This window comes from Erpetoichthys calabaricus, chromosome 4, assembly GCF_900747795.2.
Source record: "Erpetoichthys calabaricus chromosome 4, fErpCal1.3, whole genome shotgun sequence".
NCBI classification, from domain to species: Eukaryota; Metazoa; Chordata; class Cladistia; order Polypteriformes; family Polypteridae; genus Erpetoichthys; species Erpetoichthys calabaricus.
Genome location: NC_041397.2, coordinates 165,907,298 through 165,934,389, shown reverse-complemented (window position 1 = coordinate 165,934,389; position 27,092 = coordinate 165,907,298). Strand labels below are relative to the sequence as shown.

At 40.1% G+C, this 27,092-nt stretch overlaps 1 long non-coding RNA gene across 1 annotated transcript; it reads left to right on the top strand.

Annotated features, from left to right (window-relative positions):
• The first annotated feature begins 11,988 nt into the window (after positions 1 to 11,988).
• Positions 11,989 to 22,002, top strand: LOC127527419 (uncharacterized). The gene is made up of 3 exons (XR_007934736.1): positions 11,989 to 12,298; positions 12,355 to 12,427; positions 21,527 to 22,002. It is a non-coding gene; the product is annotated as an uncharacterized LOC127527419 (long non-coding RNA).
• The last annotated feature ends 5,090 nt before the right edge of the window (positions 22,003 to 27,092 follow it).

Here is a 27,092-nt window from a genome sequence, read left to right as displayed (position 1 = left end):
CTCTTCCTAAACCATATTGGGCAAAAATATTTATATCTCTTAGACTGCATTGGATTCAAAATACTCCTAATTAAGAACAAAATTTTTTGAGGAATAAAATATGCTTTGAAAAATTATATCCTATGCCACACCTCCTGCATGAAGACTTATTCTGAATTACTGGAAAAGTCTCAATTCACTTCACCTTCTGTTTCTCTGTTGGAAAGCAATGTTTTATATTATTGTATATCAAATTGGAAAAAAATCAAATTTACTCTTCAAGTGTCTTTTTCAGAAATTATTCAAAATTTGGCAAGAACTCTTCAATATAATTGTAAAGTAAACATGGCAGACATGTGCTTAACCTTTTTATCTTACTTTATTTGATGGTGTTTTACATGTGAAGAACTGTTTGTGATGGGGCTCTGTAACTGTATAGCTATTTTCACTAGGTCAGGGTTGTTTTCTGATTTTCTTTGGCTAATACTATGGTACTTGTTATGTTATTTTCACTTGATTAAGTTGTATTTGCTTATTATGTTTATAAAATAGAGTAAAATAAAAAGAGAAGACAGAAACAAAAAAGGCAAACAGTATTATGTCTGTACAGTGGCTTTCTTCACATTCCACAGTTGACTTTACACCCTCTATGCATAAATCAACAGTAGTTTATATATATCTATTACCGTATATACTTGAATATAAGCCGTGTTCTTCAGCACCCAAAATGTGCTGTCCGCCAACCCTACAGAAAGCTGGAGTGTACAGTACACACACCCACGCACATGACAGAAACACACACACACACACACACACACACACGAGAGACAGAGCGAGCGAGAGAGATACCATATTGTTTTTGTTGACCCTCTTCTCCACTTTCAGAGCTTGTTTACTGTTTTTCTTTGAAATGCCCCAATTAATGTACGGTAATTTTATTGGTATTTATTTTGATTGTTGAAACTTACCAGTAGCTGCTGCATTTCCCACCCTAGGCTTATACTGAAGTCAATAAGTTTTTCCAGTTTTTGTAGGTAAAATTAGGTACCTCGGCTTATATTCGGGTCAGCTTATACTCGAGTATATACGGTAAGTGGAATGAGGGAAAGATTAACTGATAGAATTGGCAAAGTGTACATAGTATAGCACTTCTACCTTAGGTGTTAATTACACCTGGTGTGAATTTAAGTGGATACCCCTGCAGATTCCACCCACGCCCCCCTGGCCCCATCATTCCCAAAGACATACATGTTAGGTTAATTAGTGATTACAATTTAACTGGGAGTCAATAGAAGTGTGGCTGTGCACTCAACAGTTGCTCATACTGACAACTGCATGCCCATACCTGATGTGGTAGCCAAAAAATATTTTGATTGTACTGTGTACAATATAACAGAAAATCTGACTAGAACTAGGAGGTACAACCAAATAATTCCAAAAATACCTTTTGATATATACATTTAAAAATGGACTGGCATCCCTCCATAATTGTTCTTGAAGAATATGTTGAAACAGAGGATATACTGCAAAAAAAAATTAAAAAAACATAGATTTTCATAAATTTCACAGGAAAATAAAAAAATAATAGATGGCAGACAATTTAAGACCTGAGAACTCTACTATTATCAGTTTGGCAATAATAGAGGAGTTAGCTAACTTGCATTGCAGAAAAGAATTGGTAAATGCTGCCTAGGTGCCCTAAAGTGGTCTGGAGGAACAGTCCAAACCATAGAAATAGAAACTGTGTCATGGGCAATGTCATTGGAAGGCTAGAGGTGTACTGTACACTGCCCAAGTATACACTTTCCCTCATTCCCTCCTTGACACTATCATCCAGTCACCCACTCGTTCACATCACACACACATTAAGTCAATAAAACCTGTGACATTTAAATCTATGCAAATGTGCCCACACGTATTTCCTGAAGGTAGTAATGTAAGACAGAAAATGATTAAGTCAATTTTAAAATAACAAACAGTTCTTCAGTGCACTTTTGTTTACATATTTGAATGAATAGTGATGTATAAGTAGTATTTTAAAAAGTAATAATAAATAGAAAAATAAATATATTTAGATGTCAATCAGCTTTGAAGTAGGTTAAATGGAAAAAAAATCCTTGAATTTTGCAGTACAAAATAATACTTTCTAATCAAATATCCAGCTTGCCCTTCCTCTCCTTCTCTTTTCATTAATATGTAATGAGACAACATCACTGCAGCACAGCTACTGAACTTTAAAATCCCACAGAGGATCCTTGTAACTAGTTGCCACTCCACTTTCTGTGTATCATAGAGCATACCAATTAGCCCTCTTAATCCTGCATTGAAGCTGTTCATTTCCTTTTCATGTGAACTTGCCGGACAGTAAATCCTCAGCAACCTTAATATGTATGTGTATGCGTGATCTGCAGCTCCTCTACTGTACATCCACAGTGCAAAAAATGCTCCTGTTTATACAGTGTTTCTATTACCCTTTTATTGCTTAGACACATGATAAGTTGGGAAGTATATATGTATGTTTACATTTATTTTTACAATATATATGTTTAAATTAAAATAATTAAAAACATACTGACTAGCCCCAATGACCTCATTAACTCCCCATGGAGACTGACATGGCTAAACGATTATTTATTAAAACTGGCCATTCGTTCAGAGCTGTGGACCCGCTGTGCCACACATCCACATATCCAAAACTCCATGGTAATACTTCAGTGTAGGATCTGCAAAAATATACTCAGGCACACACCCATGCTTACTCAACAAGACCTTTACAAAGGCTTCTTGTAGTCTTAAAAACAATACAAAGAAATAGTAAAATGTTTATTCATCTCTGCAATGACACAATAAACTAACTTCTCTTTGGAATGGTCAAACCTGGTGTAAGTGAGACACATTTCTCTTGATAGTGCATACTTCAGTTATGTGATCTGAGTATTTTGAACATGGAATATGGAATCAGCCTATCCACTATCCAGTGGAATTTCTCTAGTGCTGTCATGTCCTTTTTATAATATTGAGACTAATACTGTGCACAGTACTGCATGGAAGGCCTTACCGGTGTGCAATATAACTTAAACATAACCTTGACTTGTACTCCACACATAGTGCTATATAACCTAACATCATATTAGCCTTCTTAATTGCTTCCCTGCAGTGACTGGGTTTAAGAGGTAAAGAAAGTCTTTCTTATAAGGGGTATATTGCAGTTTTGAACATTCTATCATGTATTCAAATGTAATATTTTTACTTTACACATGTAATACCTTACATTTATGTTCCGGGCCCCATGAGTGGGCCACAATAACAAAAATGACAAAGTATCAAATCCCGAAGTGTATGCGAGCTTCGCCTCCACCAGAGGATGAGCTATATTAAATGGGTCTGTAACTGAACTCCGCTGACCTTCAATGGTGATGCTGGCCTTGAAGTCTGCTGTCAGCGGAATAAAGGTAAAGTGGAGCAGCAATGACATCACACAGCTTTCAGTCTGTTGTCTGAGTTGCATCTGAGGGGCAGGCAGAAGTTCTTCCCCTTAATGCAACCGTGATGGAACCACTTCAGTGTGAAACATTCCTACTGATTACTGCTCCATTCCACAGTACATTTTCACTGTCCATTCTACAACAAGAAACCCATTGTTTTCCACGTGTAGCATCTCTTCTGTGATTTATTATATTAAGAAAAAATTATTGTGGCCACTTTTTTTTTGAGTACACCACATTTACTTACATTAAATATTAACAGCTGTTTGTCTGGCAAAGTTTGAGTTTTGTCCAGGACTACTATAACGATTTGGCTGTTTCTAGATTATCTTCTGTTCCACTGTTTCATATCATCAACGAACATAACCAGCTTGAATTTATATCCTTATCAAGATCATTTCTGTATATTATGAGAAAAGACATGTGGCTGAAGCACAGATGCCTAAAAGGTACTGCTTTTAATATCACCCATTGTAATCGGAGTTACAAACATGGCGAAAAGAATTGTGAGGAATACCAAATATCACAAAAAGCAGGTAAAGACTTTCACTGACCTGTTCAGGTCAGGCCTTACCCCAGGCAGCAATTTCTCGAATACTATCAGTAGGCATCCAACCAAGCAATCCGGGAATGGGAAATGGGGTATGAAAGTTCAAAATACTTCAAATAGTTCCAAAACATATGAAATGCCCTTCAGGAGAGAGGATTACCACCAGTCTCTGGCTTGAACAGACAAGTCTAAAACAAGATGCTTTATAAATTAGGAATTTATTTCAAGAAAGGTAAAGGAGGCATAAGAAGAAAAACAAGGGGAAAAATGGCAATAGGGTTTGCTTAAACAAGCGGTCTATGGCTAATAAGTCCATTTTGTAATCCAATACTCAGAATCCAAAGACAAAGTAAGAAACTCACAAAGCACAAAATTCAAATAAAAACAATACTTACAATAATAAACAAGAATAATAGTATCATGTGGACCTCTCTTTAAAACAGGTTGTGTTGCTTCCTCATAGAATTCCAGCATATTAGTGAAACATGACCTTCACCGTCTAAATCCACCCTGACTACTCATAAATTCACCTACTCATGATATGTAACCACCTTCACTCCTCTCCTTGCAAGCACTGACCTTGACTTCCTGACTCTGGCTCCTCATACCGAGTGAGGCGGCCTCTCTTATAGTGCACCTGGAAGTGCTCCAGGCACACCGGGTCCTCTTCTGGCAGCACTTCTGAGTGCGGCGGAAGTGCTGCAGTCCAGGGCTCCGTAACTGTCCAGACAAAGCCTGGCGGTGGCCACGGGCCCCAGCAGGGTTGAGCTTCCAAGCTCCAAGCCTGTGGCCCCGATGAAATCCAGGGGGGTTCCCCTCTCATGTTCCTGGGGAGGTATTGCTGTGGACCTTCCATCCCGGTCCTTCCATCAAAAGGGTGTCCCAATCAGGCAAGGTCTGCAGCCGTCTGTCACAATATACAGTATATCCACCATGTTTGCCGATTGGCATAACAACTACAAGTGTTACCTGGTAGTCATAACCTTTCAAATAATCAGATTATGATTCAGACCTATGAATGTAATACTCCAATCTTCACCCTGTTGAGTAAGTGAACCATTTGCCATGGTGCAACATTAGAGGCTTTGCCTCAGGTGCTGACGTCTGACGTTTGATCCCCATACCAGGAAGCAAAGATGCATATGCCTGATGAGCCCCAATTATGGTGAAACACATGTTGTGCTTTTTTCAACTGAGAGGATGTAGCGTTTGTTTGCCAACTGGCTGACCAACCACAAGAGTTACCTCATAGGTAACCATCCAAATAATCAGATTGTAATTCAGACCTATGAATACTGCTGTATATATAGCTGAGAAAAATTAAGGGAACAGTTAATCACATAGTCTAATACAAAGTCAATTCACCTTCAGGGATATCAATCTGTCCAATTAGGAAGCATAATCGATTATGAATCAACTTCACTTACATTGTAGAGGCAACAGCAAGACAACCCCCAAAAAGGGAATGGCTTTGCAGGTGGTAGCCACAGACAATTGCTCTGCAATTCAGGTTTCACAGGTAGTCCAGCTTCTCCAGAATGTCACATCCATACATGTCGTCGCAAGAAAGTTTGCTGTGTATATCAGACCAGCCTCAAGAGCATGGAGGTAAAGGGTATCAACCAAGCAGCAGGACTGGTATTTGCTCCTTTGTGTGAGGAGGAAAAGGTGGAATATTACTGGCTACTGGTGTGCATGTTTCTGATCAAACCGACTCCATAAGGGTGGCAAAGGGCCCAATATCCTCTAGTGAGACCTGTGCTCACATTTTATCACTGTGTAGCTCGATTGGTATTTCCCAGATAATACACAATTGGCAGTTCCATTATTGGTTTACAGATGAGCAGGTTCACACTGAGCACATGTGACAGATGTGAATGAGTCTGGAGACACTGTAGTGAACATTATGCAGCCTGCAACATTGTCTAGTATGACTGGTTTGGTGGTGGGTCATTGATGGTCTGTGGAGGCATACCTTGGAGGGTTGCACAGACCTCTACGTGCTAGGCTATGGTACCCTGACTGCTTTTAGGTACTGGGATGAAATTGTCAGAGCTTACGCTGGTGCAGCAAGGACTGAATTACTTCTGGTGCAGAACAATGCCCAGCCTCATGTGAACAGAGTGGTTAGGCATTTCCTGGATGACAAAGGCATTGATGCCATTGACTCGCCCACACATTCTCCAGACCTGAATCCTACTGAAAACCTCTGAGTTATGAATCGGTGCATCCAACACTGCCAAGTAGTACCACAGACAGTCCACGTGCTCACTGATGCCCTGATCCAGGTTTGAGAGGATATCCCCCAAGACACCATCCACCGTCTCATCAGGATGCATGCCGACGTTGTTGGAAGTGCATGCAGGCACAGTGGGGCCATACACACTACTGACTCACATTATGAGTTGCCTGTGATTTTTGGTGGGTTGGTGATTTTGGTTTCCATTGACCGTTGTTACATCTTAGTCAGTCATTTCCCAACATTCTATATCCTAACACAGGGTCACGGGGGTTTGCTGGGACACAGCCAACACAGGGCACAAGGCAGGAACAAATCCCGGGCAGGGCACCAGCCCACCGCAGGGCACTCACACACACCCACACACCAAGCACACACTAAGGACAATTTACAATCGCCAATGCACCTAACCTACATATCTGTGGACTGTGGGAGGAAACTGGAGCACCTAGAGGAAACCCACCCAGACACGGGGAGAAAATGCAAACTCCACGCAGGGAGGACCCAGGAAGCAAACCCAGGTCTACTTACTGCGAGGCAGCAGCGCTACCACTGCGCCACCGTGCTGCTCTACACAATAGTGTTCCCAATGAATTATATAGTATTATTCAGTAAAGATTTTCCACTTGGATATTTAGTTCATTGAGATTTAAGTGCTTCCTTAATTTTTTTGAGCAATGTATGTATGTATACATATATTATGATGGGATGTTCAGAAAAAGGATTGGTTTGTAAATATATAAATTGGTTCAGATACATTGGGTTGAATATACACTGTGGATGATGACCTGGACACAGACAGGCCGACGACACATTGAACTCACCCAACACACGTTTATTATAGTGCTCCATATTTACAGCAGAGCCACACAAACCCCTAAAGTCCCCAAAAGTCCTGGCCACCAACAATGCCTTCTCTTTCTTCAGGCGGCCTCCTTGCCTCTCCTCCCAAGCTCCGTCCTTCTCCACTCCTGACTCAAGCCAACGAATGGAGGGAGGCGGCCCCTTTTATAATCACCCGGATGTGCTCCAGGTCCTTCCCGACAATCTTCCACCGGCACTCCCCGTTGTGGCGGAAGTGCTGAGGTCCAGGGCACCAAAGACACTGGAGCGCCCCCTGGCGGTGACCACGGGCCCCTACAGGGTTGAGCTTCAAAGCTCTGTACCCGTGGTCCCCATAGGTACGAGGGCGGTCGCCCCCACATGGTCTGGGGAAGGCATAAGCCTTCTTCCGGTCCTCCGGGGCATCCCGGCCGGGTCGCCCCCCCAGCCACCTGCGACAACACATTAGTTTGGATACATCCAATCAGATACATAGATTGGTTCAGATACATTGGTTTAGATATATACATTGGTTGAGATACATCCTTTCAGATATATACATTGGTTGAGATATAGTACATCCTTTCAGATATACTGCATATATACATTGTTTTGTATAGGTAAATACTGATATATATACATTGGTTGAAATACATTGGCTTGGATATATACATTGGTTTGAATACATCTGTTCAGATATATACATTGGTTGAGATATATATATATATACATTGTTTGATATACATTGGTTTAGATATCTATATTGGTTTTAATAGATCGGTTTAGACACATACATCTGTTCAGACACATCTGTCCAGATAGTGTATATACATTGGTTGGGATTCATCCATTTGGATACATAGGATATTTCAAATATATACATCGTTTTGAATAGAATGGTTGGGATTTATGGGCAGGTACAGCATGGCCATCTAAGTTTAGTGTCTCCATTTCGGTTCATCATTGCTTTAGCATTGTTATCATTATTATACATACTTTATACAAGGAGCATATGCCTGTTGGACGTGTTTTATTTCACAAGCCTTTTTGGTTGGGGTTCCTTGATTCCAAAGCACTTTTCTTTCCATTCATTATTTAAATCACTCAAACAGATCTCTGCCTCCTCACTCCGCTAAGTCCTGCCCCAGCCTGTCTCTTCGCCTCTCTCACTACCTCTGTCCCTTCTCAAAAGCTTATTACAAAGCATTGATTGTAGTCACTCCCTTTTTTCACCCCATGAAATGTTAGTCTGACTGACAGCCACATGGTGATTTCTGGTATTCCTCATTGGCAGCGTTTCATTGAAGGCCGATCTATGTCAGGAAGGATAAGAGTCCTGTTTGTTGAAAGGATGGTTCTCTTTACAGATGGAAACACCGGAGTTGCATGGTTTCTTGTGAATGCTTATCAGTGATCAGTGATACAGAATTATCAGAATAGCCCTGCTTCACAAATAACACTGCACAACAATGTTTTTGCTTCTTGAACACTGTTGGGTGTTTCTCATAGATTTTTGGGTGCTGATCACAAATATCACATCAAAATTTACCCATCACGTACCGTCGCAGAGAAATCTTCAGTTTTGTTGTGATTTTTTCTTATATTTGTATTCAAACATTTTCGCTCCCTTAAGTGACTTATCAACAACGGTTTGTGCAGCTTGGGCATGTCCAGGCATGGAATCAGGCCAGGTTGGAAGCTGTTCTGTGGAAGCTGACATCCTGGGCATGCCTGGGCAGGTCTGAATGAGCTTGACACTGTCTCAGCATGCTATAAAGGTGGCTTGCATACACCGATCCTGCTCATTTGGTTAATATAGATAGTCAGTGTGTATGTATAGTATCAGTATAGTAAAGTATAGTATCTGTAGCAATATAACAGTAAGTAAGCTTGATGCTATAGACGTTTTGGTGTCAGGTGATATGTCTCGTCAATGTCGTAACAGCCGCAATACATTCTGCTATATCTGCGGCGAATATACACTTGCACCTCAGAGACATTGGATGACTGCTCTTGTGAAGAAAGCTTATCTGTATTTCGGCTGCAAAAATTGGTGATCAAGACAAGGAATAGGCGTCTCACATTTGCTGTGTGACATGTGCTGTCATTCTGAGAGCCTGGCTCAGAGGCACTCCAAAGACGATGCCATTTGCTGTTTCGATGATATGGCGAGAACAGAAAGACCATGTGAGGGACGGTTACTTCTGTGTGACTAATGTGTCTGGTTTCTCTGCCAAAAAAAAGAAATCAATTGAATATCCTAATCTGCCTTCAGCAATGAGACCCGTGCCACATGACGACAGTCTTCCAATTCCGAAACCACCAGAGGATTGGACCTTAGATGAACCAGATGAACAAAATGCAATGCAGGGTACTGACAGTGACATTGACCCGGATTTTGAACCGTGCTCATCAGGCGATCCATATCTGATAACACAGTCTGAATTGAACGATTTGGGCAGAGATTTGGGTCTATCAAAAGCAAAAGCTGAGCTGCTGGGTTCGAGACTGCAGGAATAGTGTTTGCTGTCACCAGGTACGAAAATTTCTGTGTTTCAAGGCCAACATCATGATACAACCAAATTTTTTGCAGAAGTCGACAGTCTCTGTTTCTGTTGTGACATTGAAGGATTGCTCTCGGCCTTGGGTTTTGATCACAACCCGGAAGAGTGGCGTCTCATGAAAGCTGTTCTGCTACACAATGGCAATGTTTATCCTTCAGTACCTGTTGGCTATGCAGCAAACATGAAAGAAATGTATGAGAATATGGAACTGTTGCTGAAGCACGTCCAGTATAGCAGGCTCAACTGGAATATCTGTGGAGATCTTAAAGTCATTACTCTGTTACTAGGACTACAGCTCGGCTATACAAAGTAATGTTGTTTCATCTGTGAATGGGACAGCCGTGCCAAAGAGTTGCACTATTCTCGACAGAACTGGCCACTCTGTAAAAAGTTAGTTCCAGGACAGAAAAATGTGTTGCTTGTTGACCCGGCAAAGATATTTTTCCTCCTCTTCACATAAAACTGGGACTCATGAAGAATTTCGTGAAAGCACTGAACAAGGAAGGTGAAGGTTTTCATTATTTAAGACAGATGTTCCCAAGAATAACTGACGCCAAGATCAAAGAGGGCATTTTTGTTGGCCCTCAGATCAGACATGTTATGAGTGACAAGTGGTTTGAAGATCTGTTAGTTGGGCCGGAAAAAATTGCCTAGAAAACCTTCAAAGACGTTGTTGACAATTTTCTGGGCAATTACAGAGCCCCAAACTACATTCAGCTGGTAGACAAACTTCTCAAAGCATACAAGACAATGAAGTGCAACATGTCACTCAAGATTAATTTCCTCCACTCACACTTGGACTTCTTCCCCGTAAATCTCGGTGCTGTCAGTGATGAACACGGTGAAAGGTTTCACCAGGACATTGCTATGCTATGAGAAACGATACCATGGCAACTGGAATCCGTCAATGCTTGCTGACTACTGTTGGACACTGCAACGTGATGCACCAGACATTGAATACAAAAAAAAATCAGGAGCAAAACACTTTTAATTCTGTTGCATAATAGCTTATGCGAAACATAAACATTACTAAATACGTTATTGTCAGTAAACATATAAATGTCTATTTCTCAGAGTTCCTACATGATGCAGTAAAACCAAAACTATATTTGTGCATACCCAGTAGGTGCCTGTCACAATCAGCAAAAAATTTTCAGGAAGCCAGATTTTTCAAAAAAATTGTTGTGCAGTATAATCAATGTTTAACTCTTTTTATAATTAAACTGACCCTAAAACAACCGCACAAACTCATACACCATCAGATGCACACATTACTGATTAAGCAAGCTATCTCTTATGTTACTGTAAGAAGGGACCGATACATGCCTATACATGCCTATTATGACAGAATTCAGTCTCCAGAGAAAGTCAGCTTTAGCCTGTGGATTTCATATACATGGAAATATCTTACCTTAAGCATATACTTTATTGAAAAAAATATTAAGGGTATTACTTGTCAAAAGTAAGTAAAAGTAAGGCCAGGTGGATCGGAGGTGGATTCAAATTGTTCTATCATGGTGTGGATAGGAGGAGAAATGGAGTAGGGTTATTCTGAAGGAACAGTATGTCAAGAGTGTTTTAGAGGAGAAAAGAGTGTCAGACAGAGTAATGATTATGAAGCTGGAAATTGGAGGTGTGATGATGAATATTGTTAGTGCATATGCCCTGCAAGTTGAGTGTGCAATGGATGAGAAAGATGATTTTTGGAGTGAGTTGAATGAAATGATGAACAGTGTACCCAAGGGACAGAAAGTGGTGATTTCAATGGACATGTTGGTGAAGGGAACAGAGGAGATGAGGAGGTGATGGGTAGGTATGGTGTCAAGGAGAGGAATGAAGAAGGTCAGAGGATAGTGGATTTTGCTAAAAGGATGAACATGGCTGTGGTGAATATGTATTTTAAGAAGAGGGAGGAACATAGGGTGACGTACAAGAGTGGAGGAAGATGTACACAGGTAGAGTACATCCTATGCAGAAGAGTCAATCTGAAGGAGATTGAAGACTGCAAAGTAGTGGCAGGGGAAAGTGTAGTTAGGCAGCATAGGATGGTGGTCTGTAGGATGACGTTTGAAATCATGAAGAGGAAGCGAGTGAGGGCAGAGCCAAGGATTAAATGGTGGAAGTTGAAAAAGGAAGACTGCAAGGTTGAGTTTAGGGAGAAGGTGAGACAAGCACTGGGTGGTAATGAAGAATTACCAGACAGTTGGGAAACTACAGCAGATGTAGTAAGGATGACAGCAAGATGGGTGCTTGGTGTGACATCTGTACGGAGGAAGGAGGAAAAGGAAACCTGGTGGTGGAATGGGGAAGTACAGGAGAGTATGCAAAGGAAGAGGATGGCAAAGAAGAAGTGGGATAGTCAGAGAGATGCAGAAAGTAGACAAGACTACAAGGAGATATGGCGCCAGGTGAAGAGAGAGGTGGCGAAGGCTAAAGAAAAAGCATATGATGAGTTGTATGAGAGGTTGGACACTAAAGAGGGAGAAAAGGACCTGTACTGATTGGCTAGATAGAGGGACCGAGCTGGGAAAGATGTGCAGCAGGTTAGGATAATAAAAGATAAAGATGGAAACGTACTCACAAGCGAGGAGAGTGTGCTGAGCAGATGGAAAGAGTACTTTGAGAGGCTTATGAATGAAGAGAAGGAGAGAGAGAAAAGGTTGGATGATGTGAAGATAGTGAATCAGGAACTGCAACGGATTAGCAAGGAGGAAGTAAGGACAGCTATGAAGAGGATGAAGAATGGAAAAGCCGTTGTTCCAGATGACATACCTGTGGAAGCATGGAGGTGTTTAGGAGAGATGGCAGTGGAGTTTTTAACCAGATTGTTTAATAGAATCTTGGAAAGTTAGAGGATACCTGAGGAGTGGAGAAAAAGTGTACTGGTGCCGATATTTAAAAATAAGGGGGATCTGCAGGACAGTAGTAATTACAAGAGGATAAAATTGATGAGCCACAGCATGAAGTTATGGGAAAAAGTAGTGGAAGCTAGGTTAAGAAGTGAGGTGATGATTAGTGAGCAGCAGTATGGTTTCATGCCAAGAAAGAGCACCACAGATGCAATATTTGCTCTGAGGGTGTTGATGGAGAAGTACAGAGAAGGTCAGAAGGAGTTGCATTGCGTCTTTGTGGACCTGGAGAAAGCATATGACAGGGTGCCTCGAGAGGAGTTGTGTTATTGTATGAGGAAGTCGGGAGCGGCAGAGAAGTATGTAAGAAGTATGACTGTGGTGAGGTCTGCAGTAGGAGTGACGGATGCATTCAAGGATGAGGTGGGATTACATCAGGGATGGCTCTAAATCCTTTCTTATTTGCAATGGTGATGGACAGGTTGACAGACAAGATTAGACAGGAGTTCCTGTGGACTGTAATGTTTGCTGATGACATTGTGACCTGTATTGATAGTAGGGAGCAGGTTGAGGAGACCCTGGCGAGGTGGAGATATGCTCTAGAGAGGAGAGGAATGAATGTCAGTAGGAACAAGACAGAATACATGTGTGTAAATCAGTGGAATGGTGAGGATGTAAGGAGTAGAGTTGGCGAAGGTGGATGAGTTTAAATACTTGGGATCAACAGTACAGAGTCAAGTCAAGTCAACTTTATTTATAAAGCACTTTACATACAACAGCCGCTGACCAAAGTGCTAATGGGGATTGTGGAAGAGAGGTGAAAAAGAGAGTGCAGGCAGGGTGGAATGGGTGTAGAAGAGTGTCAGGAGTGATTTGTAACAGACAGATATCAGCAAGAGTGAAAGGGAAGGTCTACAGGACGGTAGTGAAACCAGTTATGTTGTATGGGTTGGAGACAGTGGCACTGACCAGAAAACAGGAGACAGAGCTGGAGGTGGCAGAGTTAAAGATGCTAAGATTTGCATTGGGTGTGACGATGATGGACAGGATTAGAAATGAGTACATTAGAGGGTCAGCTTAAGTTGGATGGTTGGGAGACAAAGTCAGACAGGCGAGATTGCGTTGGTTTGGACATGTGCAGAGGAGAGATGCTGAGTATATTGGGAGAAGGATGTTAAGGATAGAACTGCCAGGCAGGAGAAAAAGAGGAAGGCCTAAGTGAAGGTTTATAGATGTGGTGAGAGAGGACATGCAGGTGATGGGTGTAACAGAACAAGATGCAGAGGACAGAAAGATATGGAAGAAGATGATCCGCTGTGGCAACCCCTAATGGGAGCAGCCGAAAGAAGAAGAAGAAATCACCAAGCGGCTTTCTGTCAATGATAAACTATGTTTCACGAGGAGAATAAGCGATCACCCGTGACAGATACATATATCAAAAGAAAAAATACAAACAAAATACAGGGTGTGTTTTGATGCAATTTCTCTGTGTGATGTGTCTCTTAGAGTAGGAAGAAAGAAAATAAAAATGTGACTGCAATTGAGATATTTGGAAGGTCAGCTATTGAACTAGTACATTCAGTAAGTACAGATCATCTAACAATGATTGTCTAATTTGCCCTTAGACAAAACGCTATCAAAAAGGGATTACAGAAATCACTGTGTGACTTTCTGTCAATAATAGAAAAATGTTTCATGGGGTGAAAAAGGGACATACAGCAGCTGTGATTAAAGGTTTCTGACAACTCATGGGGTAGAAGACAGAGTGAGGGAAGCAGGATAGAGTGGGGTGAGGAGGGGGAAATCTGTGCAAGTGTTTTAAATAATGAAAGTAAAGTGCTTGCAAAATAAAACATCGCAGACAGGCATATGTTCTTTGCATAATGTATGTAGAATAATAACAACAATGTTGAAGCAATGATGAAGTGGAACAGAGATGTTAAACTTAGGTTACAGTGTTGTGCCTGCCTGTAAATCCCAAACATTCTATTCAAACCGACGTATATACAGTATCTGAACCGGCCAATATATCCAGACGAATGTATCCCAACCAATGTATCTATCTACATCTATCTCATGTATATATCTAAACCGATGTATTTAAACCAATGTATATATCTACTGGATGTATTCGAAGCAATGTATCTGAACCAATGTACTGTATATATATATCAGAACAGACATAGACAAACCAATATATATCTCAACTAATGTATCTGAACCAAAGTTTCCAAACCAATGTATATATTCAAACCAATGTATCTGAACCAATATATATATGAACCAATTAATATATTTAGGAAACAAACTTTTTTTTCCAGAACAGCCCCTCAAAATATACATATATAAACATATATCTGTGAGATTGTACCATTTTAAAAGAAGTCTAGTTGTGTTCTTCACCTTGATGCCTGTCTTCTCTCCCTCTGCTTGCAACCTTTCACTTTCCCTGGATTTGGTTTATTGTAGGTCATCCAATCATATTTGTCCCCAAGCACAACTTCATTTGAATCATTTAAACATATATATTTATTTATATACTCCACATTTTTAATGTATGTGTTTTACATAATAAAAATTAAGTAAATAAAAATAAATGTTCGACAAAAAGTCTAAAATATAAGTTTCCTGGACAGCATTGGACTTTAATTTGGATCACAACTGCTGCAGTGATTCTTTACTTGGATGGAAGTTCATCACTTCTACTTGTGAGTGCCTTTTATATATGTGTGACTTTACCCAACAGTATCATACATCTTCTTTGATCAGTTTTACTTTATCTACTGTGAATCATTTTGCTAGGTAAATATCAAGTGAACAGTGCATTAATGACATTATTTCAGTAGCCTGCATGTAGTGGTAGGCTAAGCAATTAAAGATGTATTTTTATATTTGTATACATATATTTAGTTTTTTTGATTATCTTCCATTGCATGAAAAAGTATTTTCAATGCTGTGTGCTGGGTTTTGTGTATGGGTGAACCTGTGAACTTATGGGGCCACCTTTAATAGATGCAGTCACTGCTTGGCTATGAGCCTGTTGTTATTTTATACCCATCCACACTCCAACTCACACTAATGTGAAATTGTCAGTTTACCTGACCTGATTGTATTTAGGATGTGGGAGGAAACACCATGTTAACATTAGAAGTGGAAGAATAGGAAGAATACCTGGCATTAGATTCAAACCTATTATGCTACATCTATGAAGCAACAGCACCACTTTGTCTCCCTACATAATAACCACTCATCTATACACTATCCAGTTTCTGTCGCTAATGCTTTAAGACTGTATATCATCATGCTAAATAGCTACAGGTTCATGCATGGTTCCATGCTGTTAGTTTCCTTGTTTACATAAAAATTCCACCTGCAATGCTGGCAGTAAGCTGAACAGGAATGTGTCATTAACACAGAGACACAGGTCCAAGAATCAGTGATTACTTTCAATACCGTATTGTTATCTTAAGCATCCTGAAGAAATTAATAAAGAATGTTTCAAAGACTTGGTCTCTTCCACATCTGTGTATTCAATAAGTTTTAATGCTTGTAGACTCCATTTTAAACCACAGGAACAAACACAGTATGTTTTTTAATTTATAAAAAATGCTCCACTTAAGAACACAGATTCCCATGGCAAATTAATGTATGCCATAACTGTGAAAATATGGATTTGACTTGAAAAATGCCAAACTTATCTTTTAAATGAGATTATGAGACAAAAATAGGCATGAATAAAGATTATTGTACTCTAATTCTTAAATTTATGTAAATATTTGCTAAACATCTTGATAGTACGACAAAAGTCTACAATTAAACTTTTTTTTCTATAAAAGTATAGTGTCGCATTTCAACATGCATTACATTTGAGTACTATAAAAACTTCAAGGAAAAGTAAAGAATCCAGAATTTACTCAAAGATTTATATTCCTAAATAAAGCAAAACCTGTCACATTACTACATAATAGGTGTAAAATTCACTTTGATATCACATTTGCTAGGCTGGTGTGAAAGCATGTAACTGTATAATGACCCTGCCATTTCACTGTAAGTGTGAAGGCAGCTCTGTAAATTGGGTCATATGAGCAGCATGATGCTCCATTTCTTCATCACTGTGTGTGCTCCATTATTTGCCTTTGCTTTTCTTTTCTTTTTTCTTCTTTTATGTCCAATGCATTGTTTGAACAGCTTTGCTCTTAATGCTCCTACATTTCAAAGGTACAGACTCAAAAAGTTGCTTTTATAGTACATATAAACAGTTAAACATGGACTCAGATAACAAAATTGTATGAGACCAATGAGATTCAATGTAACTATATGTAATTAGTAAGTGACAAAAATTCATATGCCAAACAGGAACTGTGAGGAAGCGGGTAGGTTACATCCTTGTACTTCTTTGTCCCACAAAAACTGCACAAGCTGCAACAAGTCTGCATCCATTTTTCCAATCTCAGGCTTTTCGTTCCTGCACAAGTCCCCAAAGGCACAATATAAAGCAAGCACAGGATTTTCAAGATTAGTTTTCACACTCCCTGTAGCTTTCCTTCTTCCTGCTATTCTGTGGTTTACTGTCTATTGCATGTAAATTAAATACAAATAAACATACTCAAGCAGTGGAAGAAAACTTTATTAGGTGCTAGATAAAAAGAGAAGGTTTATCCCTCCGAGGAAAGCTTCTGTAACTCCACAACTGTGAGACAGAAGTACTGGAGCTGATGATTCTGCACAAACAGTAGGCTAGTGGACAAAGGGTAAATATAAGCAAAGAAACTTCATGAAATAAGACAAAAAAATGAATCAGACTGAACTATTCATTATCAATGCATTTCATTAAGAAGTGATTCTAAAGGCAAGTCATAAAAGAAATGCAATATAATGAATAAGCAAACTTTTTTAATCATCTTCTGTTTCAAAAGCAAATAATTGTACCTTAGTGATTTACAAAAACCTCTTAAAATGTATTATTAATGTTATTTATTTATTTTTTTTCAATTACTTTTCATTTTGATTCTGTTAATTATATTTGTGATGTCACTGTCATTCCATTTTGGTTTATGTTTTTCTTGTGGGCAAGATAGTAAAGGACAACACTGGGCATGAGGAAATAATGGGGCAAGAAGGACATGGTGACATAAATGATAATGGGGAGATATTGGCAGACTTGTGTGTTCTTAACATCTTGGGCATCAGCGGAAGCATGTTCCCCTACTGGAAGATTCAAAAAATGACTTGGGTATCACAAGACCACTCCATCAAGAACCAGATAGACCACATCTTCATTATCAAAAAGTTTAGAAGATCCCTACTGAATGTAACAGTGATAACAGAAGCAGATGTAGCTTTAGAGGACCACTATGTAGCAACACAACTGAGGCTAGAGAAAAGAAGGACAGGACTGGAGTATCATCTCAATGTCAAAAGTGTGACACTGGACTTCTGAAAGATGCAAAGAAGTTAGAGGAATTTAGAGTGTCAGTAAGCAACAGGTGAAAGAGAAAGATGAGCAAGATGTGATCTTGAGTGAGCATAAGAGGATCAAGAATAGATGGAAGAGGTACTTTGAAATGTTGAATAAAGAAAATCCAAGGGTAGCATTTGGAGATGGAGTCCCAAATGAAGGGATAGTACCAAAAACAGAGTGATGAAATAAAGGAGGAACTGAAAAAATGAAAAATGGAAAGTCAACAGAAAAGGATGAAATACCTCAGAATACCATAGAAGTGTGTGGAAGAGTAGATATTTTGTGGGATCTAATGCAGAAAATCTATGAACAGGATTGTACTCATTTATAATGAGAAGGGGGTATTCTGGATTGTGGGAACTAGAGAGGGATAAAGCTGATGTCACACACAATGAAAATTTGGGAAAGGGTTATAGAGAGAAAGCAATGGGAAGAGACCACCATAGGGGGAGCAGTTTGGTTTTATGTCAGGAAGAGGAACAACAGATGCAGTGTTTGCATCTAGACAGCTTATAAAGAAAAACAGAAAGTTTTGCATATGAATGTTTATTGATTTGGAGAAGGCTTATGATAGAGTTCCACATCAAAAGGTCTAGAGGTGCATGAGAGAAAAAGGAATACCAGAGAAGTATGGGAGGATTGTCCAGGATATGTATGAGGGAGTGAGGACTCAGGTTAAAAGCAGTGTTGGAATAACACACAAGATCCCAGTTAGAGTAGGTCTGCATCAGGGATCTTATTAAATCTTTACCTTTTTGGTCTGGTTATGGATTTGTTGAATCATTGGATAAAAGATCAATCCCCCTGGTGAATGTGTTTGCTAATGACATTGTGTTGTGTGGCACCAGAAAAATGGAAGTGGAGAGGAAGTTGAAAGATTGGAGAAGGGCTATGGAAGATATACTGTAGAATTGAAGATAAATAGGAAAAAGACAATGTATGAGGTTTAATGATGATCAGGATTTGGAAGATAACCTGCAGAGAGAGCTATTGAAAAGATACATTTAAATATCTAGGATCACTGTTAGCTCAAAATTCAAAATTAGATGCAGAGTTAACCCATAAATTGCAGTGTGGATGGAACAGTTGGAAGAAGGTATTAGGAGTATTGTGTGATCAACGAATTAAGGGTTAAAGGTAATGTTTTTAAGACAGTGGTAAGACCAGCAATAATGTATGGAGCTTAGAAATGGGCAGTAAAGAGAGCACAGAAGAAGAAGTTAAATATGGCAGAAATGAGAATGTTGAACTGGATGTGTGAAGTTACAAAAAGACAGAATAAGAAATGAGACAATAAGTGGAAGAGATACTGTATCTGAGAACATGCATGAAAGTAGATTGAAGAGGTATGGACATGTGATGAGAAGAGACAATAATATGTGGGCAAAAGAATGATGAGAATGGAAGTACAGGGGAAGAGAAAATGAGGGAGATCAAAGCAGAGGTGGATGCATAAAGTAAAAGAAGACCAGAAGGAAAGGGTTTGACTGAGAAGAAGGTGCAGAACCAAGCTGTATGGAGAAGGTTGATCAAATATATTAACCCCACATAAAATTGGTAAACATGAAGAAAAGAAAAAAGAAGTAAGCAACAAGTTTCAAGCGCTTCAAGAACTTATGAAAGAAGAAAAGACAACAGACAGTAAGTGGACTAGGGTTAGAAAGACATTAGTTTCATCATGTTAGGAAGTGCTTGGTCCCAAAAGGAACCAGCAGAGAGTGGATTTCAGCAGAGAAGGGAGATGAAAACAATGGTGAATAATAAAAGAACAAGGGCAGAGTAGGCAAAGTCACAGGCAGAACACATAGAAGCAAATAAAAATGCAAAGAAAAGCATAAGATCAGGCAAGAGACAAACATAGATGAACTGGCAGCAGAGGCTAGAAAATAATGATTTGTATAACACCACCAGGAAACTGTCAGGAAAGTGCGGCAAGCCACAAAAACCAATGAAAGATAAGGATGGAGAACCAATGTTAGGAGAGGAACAGCAAAGGAGTAGATGGGTGTAACATTTTGAAGAACTACTGAACAGACCCGTGCCTTTGAACTCATCTGACATTCAGCCAGCAGCAATTAAAAAAGCTGTAAGACAGCTGAACAATGGAAAGGCATCCAGACTAGACTATATCCTTGCCATAGCCCTTAATGCAAATATAGATACTGCAGTGCAGATGCTCTACTCCCCTCTTCGAGAATATATGGGAAGAGGAAGAAATAGTAACAGAATGGGAAGAGTGATACCTGATTAAGATCCTTAAGAAAGGTGACCTCAGCAATTGTACTAAGCACATAAGGATTTGTGACACCCCATGTAGTGGCAAGTTTGGCGCCAGACCACACTGTGGGCGTCTTGTAGTGGAGGAGCAACCAGGATCAGATCTGTGGGATGTCAGACATGGAGACACAGAAAAAAGGTGGTATTTCCAAACAATAGTAGGTTTATTTACAGGTGCAACCGTACAACAAAAAATGCTCCAATCAAAAATAGTGAGCAATATACATACATGTGCAGTGGATGAGAAAGAAGATTTTTGGAGTGAGTTGGATGAAGTGATGAAGAGTGTACCCAAGGGACAGAAAGTGGTGATTTCAATGGACATGTTGGTGAAGGAATCAGAGGAGACGAGGAGGTGATGGGTAGGTATGGTGTCAAGGAGAGGAATGAAGAAGGTCAGAGGATAGTAGATTTTGCCAAAAGGATGGAAATGGCTGTGGTGAATGCGTATTTTAAGAAGAGGGAGGAACATAGGGTGATGTACAAGAGTGGAGGAAGATGTACACAGGTAGATTACATCCTATGCAGAAGAGTCAATCTGAAGGAGATTGAAGACTGCAAAGTGGTGGCAGGGGAAAGTGTAGTTGAGCAGCATAGGATGGTGGTCTATAGGATGACATTGGAGATCACAAGAGGGCAGAGCCAGGGATCAAATGGTGGAAGTTGAAAAAGGAAGACTGCAAGTTTGAGTTTAGGGAGAAGGTGAGACAGGCGGTGGCAGTGAAGAGTTACCAGACATTTGGGCAACTACAGCAGATGTAGTAAGGGTGACAGCAAGAAGGGTGCTTGGCGTGACTTCTGGACAGAGGAAGGAGGAAAAAGAAACCTGGTGGTGGAATGGGAAAGTACAGGAAAGTATACAGAGGAAGAGGATGGCAAAGAAGAAGTGGGATAGTCAGAGAGCTGCAGAAAGTAGACAAGAGTACAAGGAGATAAGGCGCAAGGTGAAGAGAGAGGTGGTGAAGGCTAAAGAAAAGGTGTATGATGAGTTGTATGAGAGGTTGGACACTAAGGAGGGAGAAAAGGACCTGTACCGATTGGCTAGACAGAGGGACCAAGCTGGGAAAGATGTGCAGCAGGTTAGTGTAATAAAGGATAAAGATGGAAACGTACTCACAATCGGGAAGAATGTGTTGAGCAGATGGAAAGAGTACTTTGAGAGGCTGATGAATGAAGAGAACGAGAGAGAGAAGAGGTTGGATGATGTGGAGATTAGCAAGGAGAAAGTAAGGACAGCTATGAAGAGGATGAAGAATAGAAAAGCCGTTGGTTCAGATGACATACCTGTGGAAGTGTAGAGGTGTTTAGGAGAGATGGCAGTGGAGTTTTTAACCAGATTGTTTAATGGAATCTTGGAAATTGAGAGGATGCCTGAGGAGTGGAGAAAAAGTGTACTGGTGCTGATATTTAAGAATAAGGGGGATGTGCAGAACTGTAGTAACTACAGGGGGATAAAATTGATCAGCCACAGCATGAAGTTATGGGAAAGAGTAGTGGAAGCTAGGTTAAGAAGTGAGGTGATGATTAGTGAGCTGCAGTATGGTTTCATTCCAAGAAAGAGCACCACAGATGCAATGTTTGCTCTGAGGGTGCTGATGGAAAAGTATAGAGAAGGCCAGAAGGAGTTGCATTGCGTTTTTGTGGACCTGGAGAAAGCATATGACAGGGTGCCTCAAGAGAAGTTGTGGTATTCTATGAGGAAGTCTAGAGTGGCAGAGAAGTATGTAAGAGTTGTACAGGATATGTGCAAAGGAAGTGAGACCGTGGTGAGGTCTGCGGTAGGAGTGATGGATGCATTCAAGGCTGAGGTGGGATTACATCAGGGCTCAGCTCTGAGCCCTTTCTTATTTGCAATGGTGATGGACAAGTTGACAGATGAGATTAGACATGAGACCCCTTTCTATGATATTTGCTGATGACATTGTGATCTGTAGCGATAGTAGGGAGCAGGTTGAGGAGATCCTGGAGAGGTGGAGATATGCTCTAGAGAGGAGAGGAATGAAGGTCAGTAGGAATAAGACAGAATACATGTGTGTAAATGATAGGGAGGTCAGTGGAATGGTGTTGGCGAAGGTGGATGAGTTTAAATACTTGGGATCAACAGTACAGAATAATGGGGATTGTGGAAGACAGGTGAAAAAGAGAGTGCAGGCAGGGTGGAATAGGTGGAGAAGAGTGTCAGGAGTGATTTGTGACAGACAGGCATCAGCAAGAGTGAAAGGGAAGGTCTACAGGACGGCAGTGAGACCAGCTATGTTATATGGGTTCAAGACAATGGCACTGACCAGAAAGCAGAAGACAGAGCTGGAGGTAGCAGAGTTAAAGATGCTAAGATTTGCATTGTGTGTGACAAGGATGGATAGGATTAGAAATGAGTACATTAGAGGGTCAACTCAAGTTGGACGGTTGGGAGACAAAGTCAGAGAAGTGATATTGCGTTTGTTTGGACATGTACAGAGGAGAGATGCTGAGTATATTGGGAGAAAGATGCAAAGGACAGAGCTGCCAGCAAGAGAAAAAGAGGAAAGCCTAAGAGAAGGTTTATGGATGTGGTGAGAGAGGACATGTAGGTAATGGGTGTAACAGAACAAGATGCAGAGGACAGAAAGATATGGAACAATGTGATTCGCTGTGGTAACCCCTATTGGGATCAGCCGGAAGAAGAAGATATATACAATGTAGTTTCCAACCCCAAAAATAAAAAAAATACAATAAAAGTGTATACACAGAAAAAAAATGGTAGTCTTCACAAATGAAGAAAAGGAGTTCAGGAAGAAGCTACACAAATAACAAAGTCCAAAAGAAGGCAAAAATATTTACAAGGGGGAAAAAAAAGTGTATATACAAGAACAAAAAACAAAGTGCACCAAAGCTCAAAATCTATATAAATACCTCCACCAAAATAAAGCAAAATTAGGAGATACTGTATCTATACTATACTTACAAGAAATTTACAAAAATAAGGCACAAGCCCCTGTTTGGTAAACTAACTGAAACAAGCTATACCAACAACACCACAGAGTCTAAAGGCCCCCTTACGAGGCAAGAAGTGCCTCTTTTAGTCTGGGCACAAGTCTTCACCCAATCCCACAAAACGTTGCTCTCTTTACTCAATCGTGACAGACGGAGGCCAGGTACCTTCTGCACACGTGTTCCTCTCGACCTTTGTAAGGGTTCGTTTATATTTCACGCTCAGAACGTGTACGTGCACGCATCATGGCTGTCACGCGTTCCCAGCGTTCATTTGACACGTCCTCTGAGCAGGACCTCGGAAACGTGATGCATGCGCGAGTTGCAGTACCAGCAAAAAGTCGGGGGGCGCAGTGTGACAAAAGTTGGAATGTGACGTCAGAGTCTGTTTATTATCTACATGTAGCAGAAAGCCGCTATGCGGATCCTACGGGATCGATGTGCATGCTTTGATGTTTGATGAATGGTTCAATGTGGTGAAGCAAAATGCTGACATACAGATGCATTTGTGGTCCTTTTATATTCAAGTGTTGCATATTCCCGATTGTAATGACACAATATATTTTAAAAGTCTCACATACCGTCTTTTATGCCGTCTTTTTTTTTTTTGCAACTTCACAACAGCAACATAATGTACAGCGTTGTATTTGAGCCACAGAGAAAAAAATTAAGGGCATGGTGAAATGTGTATTTTGTGATTAAGGTGGAAATGTTGGCTTTAATCTCGAAATGTCCACTTTAACCTTGTAGTTTACTTTATCATTAAAGCAGACTGTCGTATATGTCATCCCAGTTTTTAATTGCTACGAGCTTCTTGGACTTCCTCCTGACCTGACAGTAGCGGCAAACAGCAACAGATCATCACACAGGACATATTAAATGTATAATATTCCAACTCTCTGCCAATTTAGAATCTTTAGATTTAAACTTGATATCACTTTCATGATGAAATGCTTTAAAATATGTATGTTACATTTTACAGATAAATCGTTAATTTCATTTAAATAATGAACACTGTTAATAATTACACACATATGGGTGACACGGTGGCGGAGCGTTAGCACTGCTGTCTTGCAGGGAGTCATGTCGCTGTTATTCCCTGCTTGGAGTTTACATGTTTTCCTGCTGGGTTTCCACACTGTGCTCCGGTTTCCTTCCAAAGATATGCAGATTTGGGGATCTGGTGCCGCTAAAATGGTGCCAGTGTATGTGTGTGCTTGTATTCACCTTGCGATGAGCTGAGGCCCTGTCCAGGGATTGTTTCTGCCTCGTTCCCAATGCTTCCCAGAATGGACACATCCCTGGATTGATGGATTTAATCATTAAACATCCTTTTCAGATATATTGTGGTAAGGTGTTATCGTAATTTAATGGGTGTTCCAGGCAATTCACAACACAGAGAAGCCAAACCTGTTCTCACCATGATAGTATCTAGCACTGCCACCTAAGACTTGTAATAAATAGGGCTAGTGGCCGCGTGTGTGCACAAAGTGGATGCACTCCCTCGGAAGACCTGATACGCACTACATAAGTATGTACTTCTTTTCTTTCATAATTCCTTCCTCGCACTAATTCATGCGTGCCCATTCTTAACTAAACACGGTTCACACCTCTATTTGCCAACGGCAGGACTAGAGAGATGCTCGCCTTTATGACGGGGTATCCGCAGCATCCTCCAGCAGGTCTAACCTGGAGGCGCACCCAACCCGTTGCTGGCGTCCTGCTGTGTAAACCTGCAGAAGACAAAGTTAAAATTACCGCAAAAGCTCCCCCTGCACTTAATGACTTACACAGGTAAGTGCTTTTAATGAATTTTGAAAAGTTGCCCTTATTCTATACATAGGACTTTTTCATTAAAAGTGGTAATGCCTGGTAGACGGATTACCACAGGATCATGCTCCTTTTGGGTTCAGGAAAAGTGTTGAACAGGATCATCCTGGACCAAATGAAAGTAGGCACAGATGGCAATGTTAGAGCCAGAATCTGCAAGGCTAGGGCAGTATTTTTGTAGCTGAAAAACTAACCAGGATCAGTATATTTAACAGTAAAGTCCTTTTTATGAAGCTGAGACCTTGAGGATGACAGTTACAGCCACTAAGAAAGTTCAGACTGTCATCACCTGTCTACGAAGGATACTTCAGATATGCTGGGCAATCACCATCAGCAACAATGACCTTTGGCAGAGAATAAACCAGATGCCTTCAGAAACTGAGATTTTAAAAATGAAATGGGAATGGATTAGACAAATCCTCAGAAAGCCTCCCCCCAGCATCACCAGACAGTCACTGATCATGAATCTCCAAGACAAAATGAAGAAAGGAAGGCCAGGAAACATGTGGTGTCCGGACATGGAGACAAGCACCATGAGAATGGGCCTCACTTCAAAACTGGAAAGAAAGGTGCGGACAAAGATGCCTGGGGGACACTTGTCAGTGACCTATACCCCAGGAGGGGTAGATGACATAAGTATGTAAGAACTGCTGTTTTGGATACTTTCCTGATAGGTGTGGCTGTGTTAGTCATGACATGCTCAGTACAACATAGGACAGTAGCTGTTTCAGATAGCAGCACAAAACATGCAGATTTAAAGCTTATTGAATTCAAACTTTCAAATCAAAAGAATTTAGTATATTTTACTAGGGAAATAATTATTAGACTATTACTAGACTTAGGAGCTTTAGCTTGGTTATTTTTGACACCTGTGTGGGTACTGACTATCAGTTACTGATTTTTAACTTTGGTATTGTACCTACGCCTGTTAATTACTACTGTTGAGGTTTATCCCCATTTAATTTCTAACGGTTTATATCCCAGCCCTAAAATAAAATTGCTTTTGGTTTTCTTCAAAGCACCCTAATTAAAATATGAAGTTTAAGTAACAACATTTGCTTTTGTCTTCCTAACTTAGTTTAATTGTTCACTGTAAATTTCACTCATATGTGATTCATTATGCCATATGATGAACCGTGATGATTCATACTTTGTTCCAGATGCTGTAGAGATAAGCACTGGCTGTCACACCTTGAACTGGATTAAGTGAATTGAAGCTGTTGGGATGAATGGATAATAATCTAATTTATTTGCTTTTGCTTTATATTTTATTTTATGCCACATTCTATTTTGCCAAGAGCCTTATAATGCTACTCCTGTGAGAGGCTTTATATAAAATAAATCTTGATTGAAGTAATGGCTTGAAAGTTGTTTAAAGAAGGAATCAGTAACCATTTCATAATGTAGATCTCATTGTGAGGGACTTGCAGTCCTCACCAGAAAGCAATACTGACAACAAGATAATGCCCTATACAGATTTTCTATTACATGATTTATTTTATCAGTTACAAACCTTCTAAGCTCAATGTGCTCACCGGGCTTTTCTTTCAATGATAATGCCTTATAATTCTTGGCATTGAATTTCTGAATCTTTCATCCATCTTGTTTTATGTATTCCTCCTCATCTGGTTCCAAAATCAGTGCTTTCTTTAGCAGGTTTCTGTTTCTTGTGATCTGAGCAAAATATTTTCTCCTGTCTTTAAACATGTGCAATTCAGTTTATTCTGATCTAAGGCTGACTGACTGACTTGTCTACTGGCATATGTAGTAATCTTCTCCACTACAGCAGTTCAAAGATATTGATTCTTTTTTGCTTTACTTTCTTGATGGTCCAGCTTCCACAGCCATATGTCAGAGCCCTCAAGTATAGTCATTGTTTTTATTTTGCGTTGTGAGGCTTAATTAGGTAGCATTTGCATGGGAATGGTTGTGTGTGTTTAGAATAACTACAAACTGGCAGTTGAATAAATACTGGTTTTGCATTTTAATCAATAAAATTATAAAGAATTTTTATTCGAGTGTTTAAAATACTATTCTTTCTTAAATTATGCCAGGATAACATTGAT